General features: G+C 42.1%; 1 protein-coding gene across 1 annotated transcript in view; it reads right to left on the bottom strand.

Moving 5' to 3' along the window:
- Positions 1-13,171, bottom strand: part of LOC138943038 (uncharacterized) — a gene marked incomplete at its 5' end in the record, with an annotated part of 77,984 nt that overhangs the window by 28,306 nt on the left and 36,507 nt on the right. The gene's annotated exons all lie outside the window — the stretch shown is intronic.

The following is a 13,171-nucleotide window of genomic DNA, read 5'->3' as shown; positions in this document are numbered from 1 at the left end:
CGAATGGAAAGAGTCTGGCCGGTTAGTCTGCAACGCAACTGCAGCGGCTCGAACGAATCCGGTAAAAATTAGGCTGTAACGAGAGGGAGAATGCATTACCAGTGTTTTGAATCATTTAGGATCGTACGGGGCTCATGTGTAGGAATGCGAACATATTAAGCAACGCAGATCTTCCATGATACATATCGTGTGAACGCTCCGGTATATATTATCCGGGTTTTCAGATAATTCTTAAATAACTGAAATTGTACAGCTCTCTTTTATAATGCAACATCATATGTTCTCGCAAAGCATATTGTTTCGCAAGAACAACGCAGTTGTAAATAAAATATCATCATTCTTATATTGATCGAATATAAAATGTATGTTAAATATTAAATAATTGTATTTAATAAATAATTATGTAGGGAGAAGGGCGAGTAGAAGGAGCGACATGCTAGAAATATTTCTTTAATGTGAAAAAGCTGGAAATATTCCTTTTTGGTTTAACTATTCCCTTATACATGTTTAAACGAGTAATGAGATGATTTGACTATACTTATAGATAATTCACGACGATCGTAGATGATGCATAAACGGACACTATAATTATTTTACGCGCTATCTGTCGTTATGATTTTAGGTGAAAAGAAAGTGGCTAGACCCTAATCGGTGTTTTTCCGTAGGGTATATCGGGGTGTTTTTGACGGAAGCCTCGCGTGGCAGCCACGTGTCGAATGGTCCAATTTACCAGACAGCAATTATGTTACCCAATTAAAAAGCTAACTGTTTTCGTTTCTTCTTTCTCTCAATACAATTAGAGAGCGAAGGTTTTTGGTTCTACTAGAATAGACGGATTAGTTCTCGTACAACGTTGTTGCGTTTTGATTTCGACAGTTGAAAAATCCGGTTTTTCATCTTGAGAAAAATATGTTTTTTCTAATATCCGCTTTTTACACACAACAGGCGGTAAGCGGGAGCTGTCGGTTGAATATACAATAGATTAATTTTTCCGAGTGGCACGCAGTAGTCGAATGTTAATTGGTAACGATTTGGCCACGCTTAATAATAGGGAATCGTGTGTTTATAAGATAGTTTTACTCCTCCAAAATAATTCCATAAAATTATTAATTCAAGTTATGTATTCTTCTTCATAATAATGTTGTATTATGTTTCGTTATAGATTTCTTTTCTCACAAATCCGTATATATTCGGACGCTCTTAAAGATTATTTTGTAAGCGAATGGGATTTCGCGTATTTTCTATCCGCTCTTCCGTTCGGTTGTTGCTTTCTACCGCTGCAATTACTGAAAATTGCATTCGCGTTGAATTATATCGAAAAAGAGAGAGAATTCAGGGCTAATCGAGTTATATGATGAAAACCACTGGCGGTCAGCTAGCTTATCGTCGGGGTTTGCATTCTACATCCCGAAGCCAGAACAGTCCGCGGAAGGGTTGAAATAAATCGCAATGGTACGTTCGCGCTAACTTCTCGCGGCCGTTTCGTATTTTATATCCTCGCGTTGCGCGCTGTTGAAAATTCGACTAAATAAAAATACACAGCCGTACTCGAACCAATATGTTTCGCTCTTCGATCCGCGGGTACAACGTGTTGCGCATTAATTGAATTATCGTAAGTATTTTTCGGCATCAATGGAAAACATTTGCAAAACGATACTTTATCGCGTCGCAGTAAATATATCGTACAAAATTGTCCCATGTCTCGAAATATAATAAATCAGAGAACTTTGCTCTCTTTCATTATTCACAATTCACTTCCTCTTGCAACATACATATTGTATATATCATCGTTGTATGCATTTCAATTTTCGCATCATCATACTCAATCCTTGCGACAATGTCGATCAAACTTCCGTTCCAAACGATTACAACGAGAGGACGCTTTTTCACTGACGAAACTACATGGTGACTGATTAGAGAGACGAATTTACGATGACGATACGTGGCCAACGTTGCCTTCCCGTTCGACGAATTCGCGCCTGCTACTCGATCGATATCGATTGTGCTCGATACAGAAACAAACGCGTGTCGCGAGACCGGAAGTTAGCTTGCAGCTACTAAAGCACCGTACAAAAGTTTATGAGTTGTATACAGGATGGGGTTGAGTGGGTGGCAGTCGGAAGGGCGGCAAAAGGGGGTAGTTTGGCAATGTGGTGGTTCACGGTGAGCAGTGGGGGATTGAAATGGTGGACTCTGAGGAGGGTGAGGAGGAAAGGGCAGCGGCAGCAGCATTCGAGGAGGAAGATAGGCGCGGGCGAGCTTTGATGTACGAGCTTACGCCGCGGAAAGAGAAAAAGAGGGCGAGAGAAAGAGGACGAGTGCGAGAGAGGAAGGGACAAAATTTTCGCCGGCAAAGGGATGAAATACGATTTTATTTGCCGCTAGGGCGCGCAGCCATCCTCGATGGGGTTGGTAGTTCAACTGTCCGGTCCGGCACTGTCCGGTACCGCTGGTCTGGTATAATGAATAAACTTGCGACTTTCCGCCAAGAGAGAGAGAGAGAGAGAGAGAGAGAGAGAGAGAGAAACATCGACCGTGTGCACTTTCCAAAAGAAGTCTGTAATTATTCCTGTACATATACGTAGACTCGGTGCGTCTGCTTTAATCAATCAACAACGATGCAACGATGCAACGATGCAACGATGCGACGATACGATACATTGAGAGAAAAGACAAACAGATTAGTTTTATCAAATATATTTTATAAGAAAATATTTCCACAATTTATATCCTTCAATTTACTTAGAGATAGAATTAAGTATCTTCTGCTTCATCGATATAAGAGCAGCTATATTTAAATATTCCAGAAAAAATATATTTGATATCAAATTGTATTACGAATATCGGTAATCTCAGATATAGACGTTGTTACATATCTAATATATCCTATCTTATTGATTTCTTTAACCTTGCGCAAAAAAAATTTGATCTTTAGACTCTTACAATTTAACATTATACGAAATGCTGAGAAAAGATATTGAATTGGTTTGCGCGACCAACTCCATCTCCGACAAATTTTCAACGATGAAACAACGATATTAAAAATGCAACCGGCAGACCAGCCGCGTCCATTTCCGGACGGGGTACATCCCGTCATCGCACGTCCTCCGCCGTTGCGTGCTAGCGACGCCGATGCATCGTCTCGCGATGTAATTCGGCGGCTCGGCCGTCACTTTACGAGGAAATTTGCATTAGCCCAGGGCCCTTTTGAAATAAAAGGCCAACGAAAAAGGTGGAAAGGGTGAAACAGCGGAAGGGATGGAAGCAAGAGAGAAAGAGAGAGAGAGAGAGAGAGAGAGAGAGAGAGAAATAGAGAAAAGTGGAACGAGAGTGTCGGATGCGAGCGGAAGGAAGATAGAAACGCACGTATGTGCAACGAAAGGTGCTCGTCTAACTCGAGCGCATGCGCCTCTACTATGCACCCATCCCATCCCTTGCTTCAACACCCCCTCTCGCGCTCGCTTTCTCTCTCCTTCCCTTTTTTCCTCTTTCTATCTACCGCACGTAAGCGCCAGCGAGATTTATCTGCCGATGCGAGAACGCGAAACGCGGAATCTGCATGCGTGCAGGTGCATGTGAGATGCATATACGCGGCCGTATGTGCGCGTGCATGAGAACCCCACGGAAAGCCGGAGAGGCTTGGATGTCCAGTCTGCGTTGGAGAGAGAGAGAGAGAGAGAGAGAGAGAGAGAGAGAGAGAGAGAGAGAGAGAGAAGAGGGCAATAGCAGGGTCAGATAGGCCGAAGGCAGGGAGACGGAGGAACGCAGGGTGGAAAAGTGTGCGAGAAGGACAACTTCAGTCCGTTTCTCTCAACCGTGGAATGGCGAGTTGAACGAGGAACGAAAAGGACGAGAGTCGCAGGAGGTGGAGAAGGTAGGCGGAGGAGGACGATAACGGGTGAGGTGAAGGCGGAGAGAAAGGGGAGAGGATGAGATATGCTGATAGAGAGGTCCGAGCGCGCGGAGAACGGCGAGAGGAGTGGAACGGACGCGAAAAACGGGCGAGACGGGGAGAGGGAGAAAAAGTGCACGTATGCGAGGGAGAAAGAGTGCAAGAGAAAGTTAGAGGGAGAGAAAGAGAGAACGCGAGAGAATATTCGTCCGTAGAGTGGGGATTGCGAGGGGTACGAAGGGTGGTGCAAAGGTGACGGCGAAGCAGGCGGCAGTGCGTCGAACGAGGAGAGCTAGAGGCTGACCAAAAAAAAAAAAAGGACGGACGCTTCAATTCATTGATCGCCCACCAGTCCGAGCGGCGACGCGCGGCGTAAAATAAAAAAAAAAAAAAGTGCGCCGGATACGAGAGACGGGGAAGGAGGGTCGGACATCGGGTCGTCGGAGGTGGTGAACGGGGGCAGGGGGCGTTGCGAAAAATCTCCGCGCAAAAAGTGCGCACGAGATGAAGCGAAACAGCGAGAGGGACCGGCGAGGGTTCGGGGATGGCGAGGAATTTACGAACGACGGAAAATCGCCGGAGACGATCACAACCGGCTCTATTCCTCTCTTTTTAAGACCATCAGACTACAGGTGTGTCTATCGCTTCGTTTTTCTTCCGCGATATCAACGCGGAGAGCGAGCGACGCAAGAATTTCACGCAACGTCGACGAGCGGATCGGGAGCGAGCAAATTCGCGTACCTCCGAGCGGATCTCCTCGGGGTTTGAAGAGACTGCGCGTACATTTTTCAGGATATTGGCAATATTTTACGCGACGTCGCACGCCCCGTACGGATTGTGCAAATAGACATAAATACGGCTTACGCGTGATTGAGTGAGTTCCCGGCGAGATCCGCGCGTTGAAGTAACTGACAGTTAAAAAATTACGTTTTTATCGTGCTTATAAATTCTTTTCGCGCAACGATTCTTCGCGCAATTAATATATGCATATGCGCCCCTATTATACTCGCATTAATATTCACAATTAATTTTCATAACTGTATAACTTTTGAGAGAGACAAGATATTGAGCAATTTCTTTCAATTACTTGCACAATATATGACACGTAATATATAATTCCTGCTTTTGGCAAGGAAACTCGACCGAGAGGGAAACAGATGATTTTGAGACGCACCTGGCAAGACTTGGAATTTAAGGATCCCTTTAGAATCGAAAATAATGTCTTGGAAAATGGTTCGAAAACTCGCGATATATCCTATTTTTCTTCCACTCGAGCAGCCGTTTCTTGCGCTTTCCAGAAACATCTGTATTCCGAAACACCCCTTTTTGCATTTGCGGAGACAGATGCAAATCAAAAGGGTTTCTCTCGGATGCGAGAGGATCTAAGGAGCAGCGCGTCACCGTACCCTTTCCCAAATTCCTTTCATTCTACAGTCCTCCTATATACGATGCATCTGTCTCACCCACAATGTCTCCTACGATTTCGCTTCCATATTCAGTCGTAAATTCGATATACAGTCATTGTGCTTTTGCATTTGACGGTAACGCAGCTTGTGAAATCGAGTGCCGAGAAACATTTGGCAAGGCTCACAAAAAGAATGTCGTATACCGTAAAATCAAAAATAATATCTATATAAAGCTCGTCGCGTGTGACGTAACAATGAATTACGAGCATTTGCGAGCGATGCATTTCTTTCTTTTTCTTTTTCATCCCTCTCGCAATGGAAATTAAGATGAGATAAACGGTAACGAGAAAAGTTCGGACGAATAGTGCTTTTAATTCAATTCTTGCCCCCTTTGTTACAATTAATTGTTTCCTTCACCGTCTATTCTTAGTTCATAAAATCAAGTAAGTACCGTACCGCGATATAATTTACGATATGAATTAATGTCACGTTAGAAAAACGTTCACTTCCCATGATAATGGTTTTTATGCATTTCCATTAATTACTTTTTCCGATCTCGAAAGATCTCGCAATCTCACCGAGCAAGACGTGCACGTTCGTTGACGCATGAAACAAAGAGATCTAGTTTTATTAAAGAGCAAATAAAAACGTTCCCTATTGGGCATGTAAAAAAAAAAAACCTGAGAAAAGACAGTGGCGGGCAGGCTTTCAACGGAGCGTGTACTTGGGAAATTAGTGCGCTTTACTGCGCGCTACTTTTTTCCTCTCTTTCCCTCTTCCATTTTTCTCTTGAGAAGAAAAACGTGCGGTGGCCGGCGGATTGCTTTGAGGATGGACACCCGCATTTTACATCTCCTCTCTCTTGAACGAAAGAGCGAAGATACGAGAAACATGTCGGAGATGAGGAGCCTTCGCGAAAGGAGAGAACGGTAGCGGAGATTTCTGACCAGATGGGCATTTTCGCGCACTATATTGAGATATATATTCCGTATTTTACATTCATTTCATTGCTCTCGTTTCGTACCCAATTTATGTATATGATATTTCAACCAAAAAATTATAATATGAAATAAATTATAATTATATACTCTATTAATATTAATATACAATATTATATTAATATGTAAACATAGAATTCTCCGCGTTGCTTGTTCAAGTTACATTAAAGAAAATTAGTAATAAAAAATATTTTCGAGAGAAATAATTTTTTCCCCGATTCGTAGAAAAGAAAACTCAAATATGTGTGGTATAAGAACGGCCTATAATTTGCACCGCGCAGTTGCGGCAACATATACGCGGACGCGCACGCGATCACAAGCGATAAATCTTGGATTTTCGACGCGGGGTCTCACCTTGGGTGATCGTAAGTCCCGAGAAACATTAGGAGGGACGAGGAAGGCCCTACGTCACCGTCATACGGCAGCTGCCGGTACGTCATACTATTTCTTTGTCTCAAAGAACCCCTCCTCTTCAGTCGGTGCTCTTTGGGGTACGAAAACCGAGGGCCACGCGCCCGTGGCAGATGTTCCGTGACGCATGCCCCTTTGCTTCTGCATATTACGTACTTATACTTGGAATTCGCACGTACAAGGCGCGTAACACGCGACCGATTCCCAATGTGCACGCGCGTGATCGTCAACGATGGATCGAAAGAAAGCGCGGGGTGACAAACGCGTTCTATGAAATGACCGACGCACAATACGCATAAAAGGGGTTGCGTCTAAATTTCATAACGAAAACTCTCGCGATCTTTGAACTTGTTGAATTCAAGCTATAATTTACCGACGAAATCATATAGAATTCTTAAACAATTCGAAAACACTATTTTATATTATTTTTATAATTAATAAGCAGAATAAATTTATAAAGAAAGAATTTAATTTCTCAAGAAAATAATATTTAATCATATCATTAGTGAGGTCTCGTTTATCCACTTTATTAAGAATATTTAAAAGTAAATCATTTTATTTAATATATATGATTCATTTATCGAAGCGAAGGAAAAGATAAATTCGGAAAGCACGTTGATATTTTCGTTGTGTTGATAAATTTCACAAAAATGCTTTCCTTCTCTTTAATTTGCATTCTCCATTTCTTCAAATCTAATATTCTTGCGATAGAAGAAGCATCCATGTATCTACGTATACGCAACGTAACGCGTATACGTCATATCTTTAGAAGCCGCCCCGCGCGATAACAGCGAACCTCGTGATAAAGAACAATGTGACGGTCTTGTTAAAGATACGAAATACGCCTACTACGATAAAAGTGAGTTGCAACGCGCAGTGTGATGAAGTGAATAGTATCAGGAAATTCGAATATATCCCAATCAAAAATATCCCATTATATTTCTCTTTCAGTACCCGCGAACACATGATTTTTGATGCTTTTAATATATGTTTCAAGGATCTAATGAAAAGCAATTATCGCAAATACGTCATTAAAAGTTTACAAATCTAATTATAAAAATCACAAATTACATTCTCTTTTATGTTGTAGAGAAAAAAATTAAATATTTTTTTTTTTACACTTTAGATATAGAAAATTCCAACATAATATTTGTAAGGCAATATTATACATCTCATTCGAGTTTTATACAATCATATTATAATACTGTATATTGGACAATTTTCGGTCGCAATTAAAACATTTTGATGCGCGTTCGGGAAAAAGAAACAGAGCACGATACACATAAGAGACGCTCCTTTTCAACTCAGCACACGTCGTCACACCTGACGTCACACACTCGTTAGGGGGCAGATGGCCCCCCTCTCAAGCGTGACGTTGGACCTACGGGGTACCTGGCGGTGTCTATCTACAGGGCCCTCCCCTCAGTTTTTTCTTTCTTTCTCTCTTGCTCTCTTTGATATCCCATAAGGCGAGGCAAAATAAAATAAAACTCCCGCGAAGGGAGTTCCCTTCTCTTCGCGAACACATGCCCAGCTGCTCAGGTAGCACGAGCTACTTCCACATTAGAGGACGGAACTGCCATGGGGTACCCCACCGGTGCCCCATAGAAATTCCGTCTGGCCACAGACGTTCGTCAGCTCCCTCGGCGCGTACGCCATCGAGGGGGAACGAGCAAGAAAAAAGAAAGAGGTTATCAAGGTGACGGAGCTACGGATCGATTTGTAGGGGTATTAGTATACGGAAACGATTCGCGCACACATACGCATACACATGTACGCAGACGCATACATGCAGGGAATGCGATTCTCGCACGGAAGGGAACGTACTTCCGAATACCACTATGTACGCGCATTTGTCACGCATCGGTAAGCATACACGCGCACAATTATATCTAAAGCGAGAAAAGATATATCTTTCCATTAGAAAATACAATACATCTAAATGAATAAATTTTGCGTGTAGTTGAGATCTTTATTATTCTTCGATCTAATTATGCAAAAGTTTCAGAAATAGGTTTACTAATATAGTGAAATTTATGTCGTTAATTTTTGATTACGATAAGATATATTTTCTTCGATACTTAAAAAATAAAACTTAGATCTTTTTTTTATTTAAATTTCTTAGCTTTTCAAATCTTATTTAAAAAATATATTATATTTCATCCATTAAATATTATTCTAAAATTTTTTCACAACGAATAATGATCTTCAACACGCTTTGTATTATATATATATTGTATATATATATTAAGCTATTCGTATAATTCAATTTTTAGATATATTATATAGCTGATCTTTTTTTCTTTGCACACAATATCGAGATATACAAATAATTGGCGTAGGCGGATCAATGCACCGTCGATGTGTCGACAAAGATATCCGAACAATCGTAGGTAGGCATTATTGTATGCTCTGATTTTGCCTAAAGCTGTCTTGTTAACGTGACAAAGTGGCCGTAGAAATAGTCAAAGAAATTTTTCTGTTTCCGTGCCCTCAACTGACGGTCTCAACGGACTGTGAAGGGGCCAACGGCAGCCTAATTGCGGAGAGCAAAAGATTTATAAAGTAAACGAGCAGGGTACAATGCGGCTACTCGCATTGTACGATATATCTCCGGCAAAGTGGTCCCGCTCTAAACGATTTCTAAACGTCGCCAATAACGAGCCTCGATCGGCTAAGGCCCCTTTACACCTCGGTTAAAAGAGAAGGCAAGCAGCGCCGTCGATTTGTCGCCGCTAGTAAATCTTGCTAATTCACAGCACGAGACATCCGGTTTTGCGGCGAGGCGTTGCGGGGGCGTTTCGCGTGGTAAACATAACGTCGAGCCTGTAAAACCTGCCCCGTCCCTTTTACCACGCAGCATCCCTTCTTCTCGTCTCTCCGCAGCGCGTGCCAGCCGCGGCTCGCAGCGAATCGTAGCTTCTCCGACCGACAACACCTGGAGGAGATATTGCTTTCCCTCTTCGTAGCTTCTTTAGACGTTTCTACTATGTTTCTTTCTCATTATATATTCCGCGATATTTCGTGTCACTCTTTCTTTGCATAAGTCATCGAAATAAATTTTTACATACGTATAGTGAAATCCTCGCGCTTATTTAACATTAAAACGATTGAAGATTAACTGATACATTTAAAAGTAATTTCATTTTTCATATAATATAAGAAAAAATAATCGTCTGATTCAAAATTGACTGAAATTGATTTAAAAAAAAAGCTGTTCTCTCTTTCTGACGCAATTGTAATAATATTATTAATATTAACTAAAAATATGTACCAGATAAAAACAGTTTTGATGGAGAATTTTTTAATGGCAAAAGCGCAGGAATATCGTGATGATCAAAATAACCAATTTATTCGTTTTAGCGATAAATATTTCAGCGTCCGCGATAGAACTCTATGAAAAATATGGAAAATTGAGTCAGGAACAAAACAAAATTTTTATGTTTTCTCAAAGTATACAGGGTGATTCAAAACAACCTTCTGTCCTTACAATGTCATATACTTGACACTATTCTAAGACGATTTTTCCTTTGCTAAAATTTTTTCCGAGGCTTAGTTTTTAAATTATAAGCCAAAATAGTTAACGAATTACGGGCCGCATACGCGAGGCAGGCAGGGGCGGCGCAATTCACCGTCTGATGCTGCTGATTACGTGAGGCGCTCGCTGCGATCAACTGTTTGCATGCGATGGAGTGTATGTGTGAGAGAGAACGTATATACGTATACACACACATACACACACCCTCTCTCTCTCTCTCTCTCTCTCTCTCTCTTTCTCCCTCTCTGTCTCTTTTACACCCATCGTATGTAGCAAACAGCTGATCGCACACACGCACTCTCTTTCTCTCTCTCTCTCCCTCTCTGTCTTTCTCGCGGAATGAAAGAATTGTGCCGTTTAAGCGAATGTTAAAGGAGTATATTGTAATTAATGTAAACTAGATTTGTATTACAAATAGCTGAGAAAGTTAATAAAGATCAATCAATCAATCAATCAATCTCTTTTACATCTATCGCGTGTAGCAAACAGTTGATCGCACACATGCACTCTGTCTCTCTCTCTCTCTCTCTCTCTCTCTCTCACACACTAATTCTTACCTTTTATTTAGTAATTCGTTGTCCTCATACGACTCAATAAGTAATACTTCCGTATGATAGAACGAGTAACTAGCAAACTTTTTTCACTCATAAATTGTACCACTTATCGAACTTTTACGAATTAATCTACGCATTTTATCGATAAATTGAATTTATTAACGATTATAACGGTTAATCACAATCTACCGATTACTACCGATTAATTATTAAAATATCTCGAAGAAAGAAACGCTTTATGCGATGCGGAAACTGCGCGACGACAACAAGCAAGTTATGTCGGTACTAGCGTTGCCGGCTGCCGGCTGCCGAACGACTGAATGTATCACATTACGCGTGATCGACGCGGACGCTATCATGTGTCCTGTGATCGGCTAACCTTCGACACTGTAAATACGGTACTTTCGAAAACATGAAACTATAAAATATGAAAATATAATGACGTATAATAACATCGTTTTTTTTAATAAATTTAGTTTATCGATGTGTGGATTAATTCGTAAAAGTTCGATAAGTGGTACAATTTGTGAGTGAAAAAAAGTTTGCTAGTTACTCGTTGTATCACACGGAAATATTACTTATTGAGTCGTATAAGGGCAACGAATCTCTACATACAAGGTAAGAGTCAGTGAGTGAGAAAGAGAGAATGTGTATTTGTGTGTATACGTATATACGTTCTCTCTCACACATACGCTCCATCGCATGTAGCAAATAGGTGATCGCAGCGAGCGCCTCACGTAATCACCAGCATCGGACGGTGAGTTGCGCCGCTCCTGCCTGCCTCGCGTATGCGGCCCGTAATTCGTTAACTATTTTGGCTTATAATTTAAAAACTAAGCCTCGGAAAAAATTTTGGCAAAGGAAAAATCGTTTTAGAATAGTGTCAAGTATATGACATTGTAAGGACAGAAGGTTGTTTTGAATCACCCTGTATATACTAATGCATAAATACGTTATTCCTTTACGTATCGTTATTCATTCACTTGAGTCACCGCTCGTGCGCGCTTAAAACCGTTGCGTCTCGGCACGAGGCACAATAAAAGAGAAGAGATACCTAGACGAACGAATAAAGTATTAGGGAGCGCTTAGAGAGGAAAAAAATAACGTAACTGTTTGTCGATGCCTGCGCGTTTCCCCTGGCCGTAGTTAAGTGCGGAATTCTGTTCGTAGCAGATTGGTCGATCCTCTCAACAGTATCCGGCACCAATTTCGAGGCTCTCGTCTATAACGGGAGATTAAAAGTACTAATAACGAACGGGCGAGAAAGAGAGAGAGAGAGAGAGCGCGGTGAGAGAGAAATCGTTCACGGGGCCTGCAAACTACCGCTACACATCGTCTTTCGCCGCATGACGCACAATGACTTCCGAAACATATGTCGAACGGCGGCGCTCCTCTCTCTCTCTCTCTCTCTCTCTCTCTCTCTCGACGTCGGCCCGCATCGAGATGCGTTATTAACGTGCGTGAGGGGGCGGGAGCGAAAAAAGTTTTGTCGGCCGAGCGACCGCGCTCGAAGAGCGAAGGAAAACGGCGGAAGGAGGGGTGAGAAAATCCATTTTCACGTTTCAGACGGCCGCATCGGTTTATAAGATACGTAGGTGGAAGAAGGGGCGGTTAAGTGGGGGATCGAGCCATCTGGTTCCAGGTTGTGTGGCCAGGTTCTATCGTTCGAAGGCATGCCCCGCCGTGAGGGTCTTTTAAATCCACCAGAGACACGCACCTTAAGACCTGTCCCGGCCAAGGACCCTCGACCGCTTTTTGGCCCTTTAAACATCGACACCGCTGCGAAGACACCGAGGCGCCCTTACGTCTTTCCCTCGTGCCTTCCGTCGACGACCTCGAGGGTCGAATCGCCGTCGAATGAATAGTATGGCTCTTTTCACTCCCGAACTACGCTCGCGTGTATTCTTTCATTCGGTCGGCCTCAATTAAGCTCAGGCTGGACGATCGCGTTTTCAATTTGTATCGCGCTTAATAGTCTTTAATGCTTCTTTATCGGAAAAGGCTTGCTCACCAGCGAGATGCAGGTAAGCCATTCAATATTGAACCAGGCGATATAAATAATAAATAGTTTCTAACTATTTTTTGCGTTATATTATACAAAATCGATATAAATATATAATGATACAATTCTACGTGAGATTGGACACATATGCATTCTCAAAAACAATCAATACGATCATAACGAGACAATGCCGGGACACATCTCCGAGTATCCATCGATATTACGTAAACGCGCGCGCGTTTGCGCTGTTACGTGGAAGATCAACGTACCGTTGACAGTCGACCGACAAAGCTAAATTAATTTACAAATCGCTGTTGGAGCGAATCGGCGGATGTTAGGTCCGCTATCGCGCCACACAATCGCGGAGAAG

The sequence above is a fragment of the Polyergus mexicanus genome, unplaced genomic scaffold (genome assembly GCF_030449975.1).
Source record: "Polyergus mexicanus isolate NDT 795.1 unplaced genomic scaffold, iyPolMexi1.0 SCAF_25, whole genome shotgun sequence".
NCBI lineage: Eukaryota > Metazoa > Arthropoda > Insecta > Hymenoptera > Formicidae > Polyergus > Polyergus mexicanus.
The sequence above is the reverse complement of the archived record's forward strand: the minus strand, read 5'-3'. Positions and strand labels throughout refer to the sequence as shown.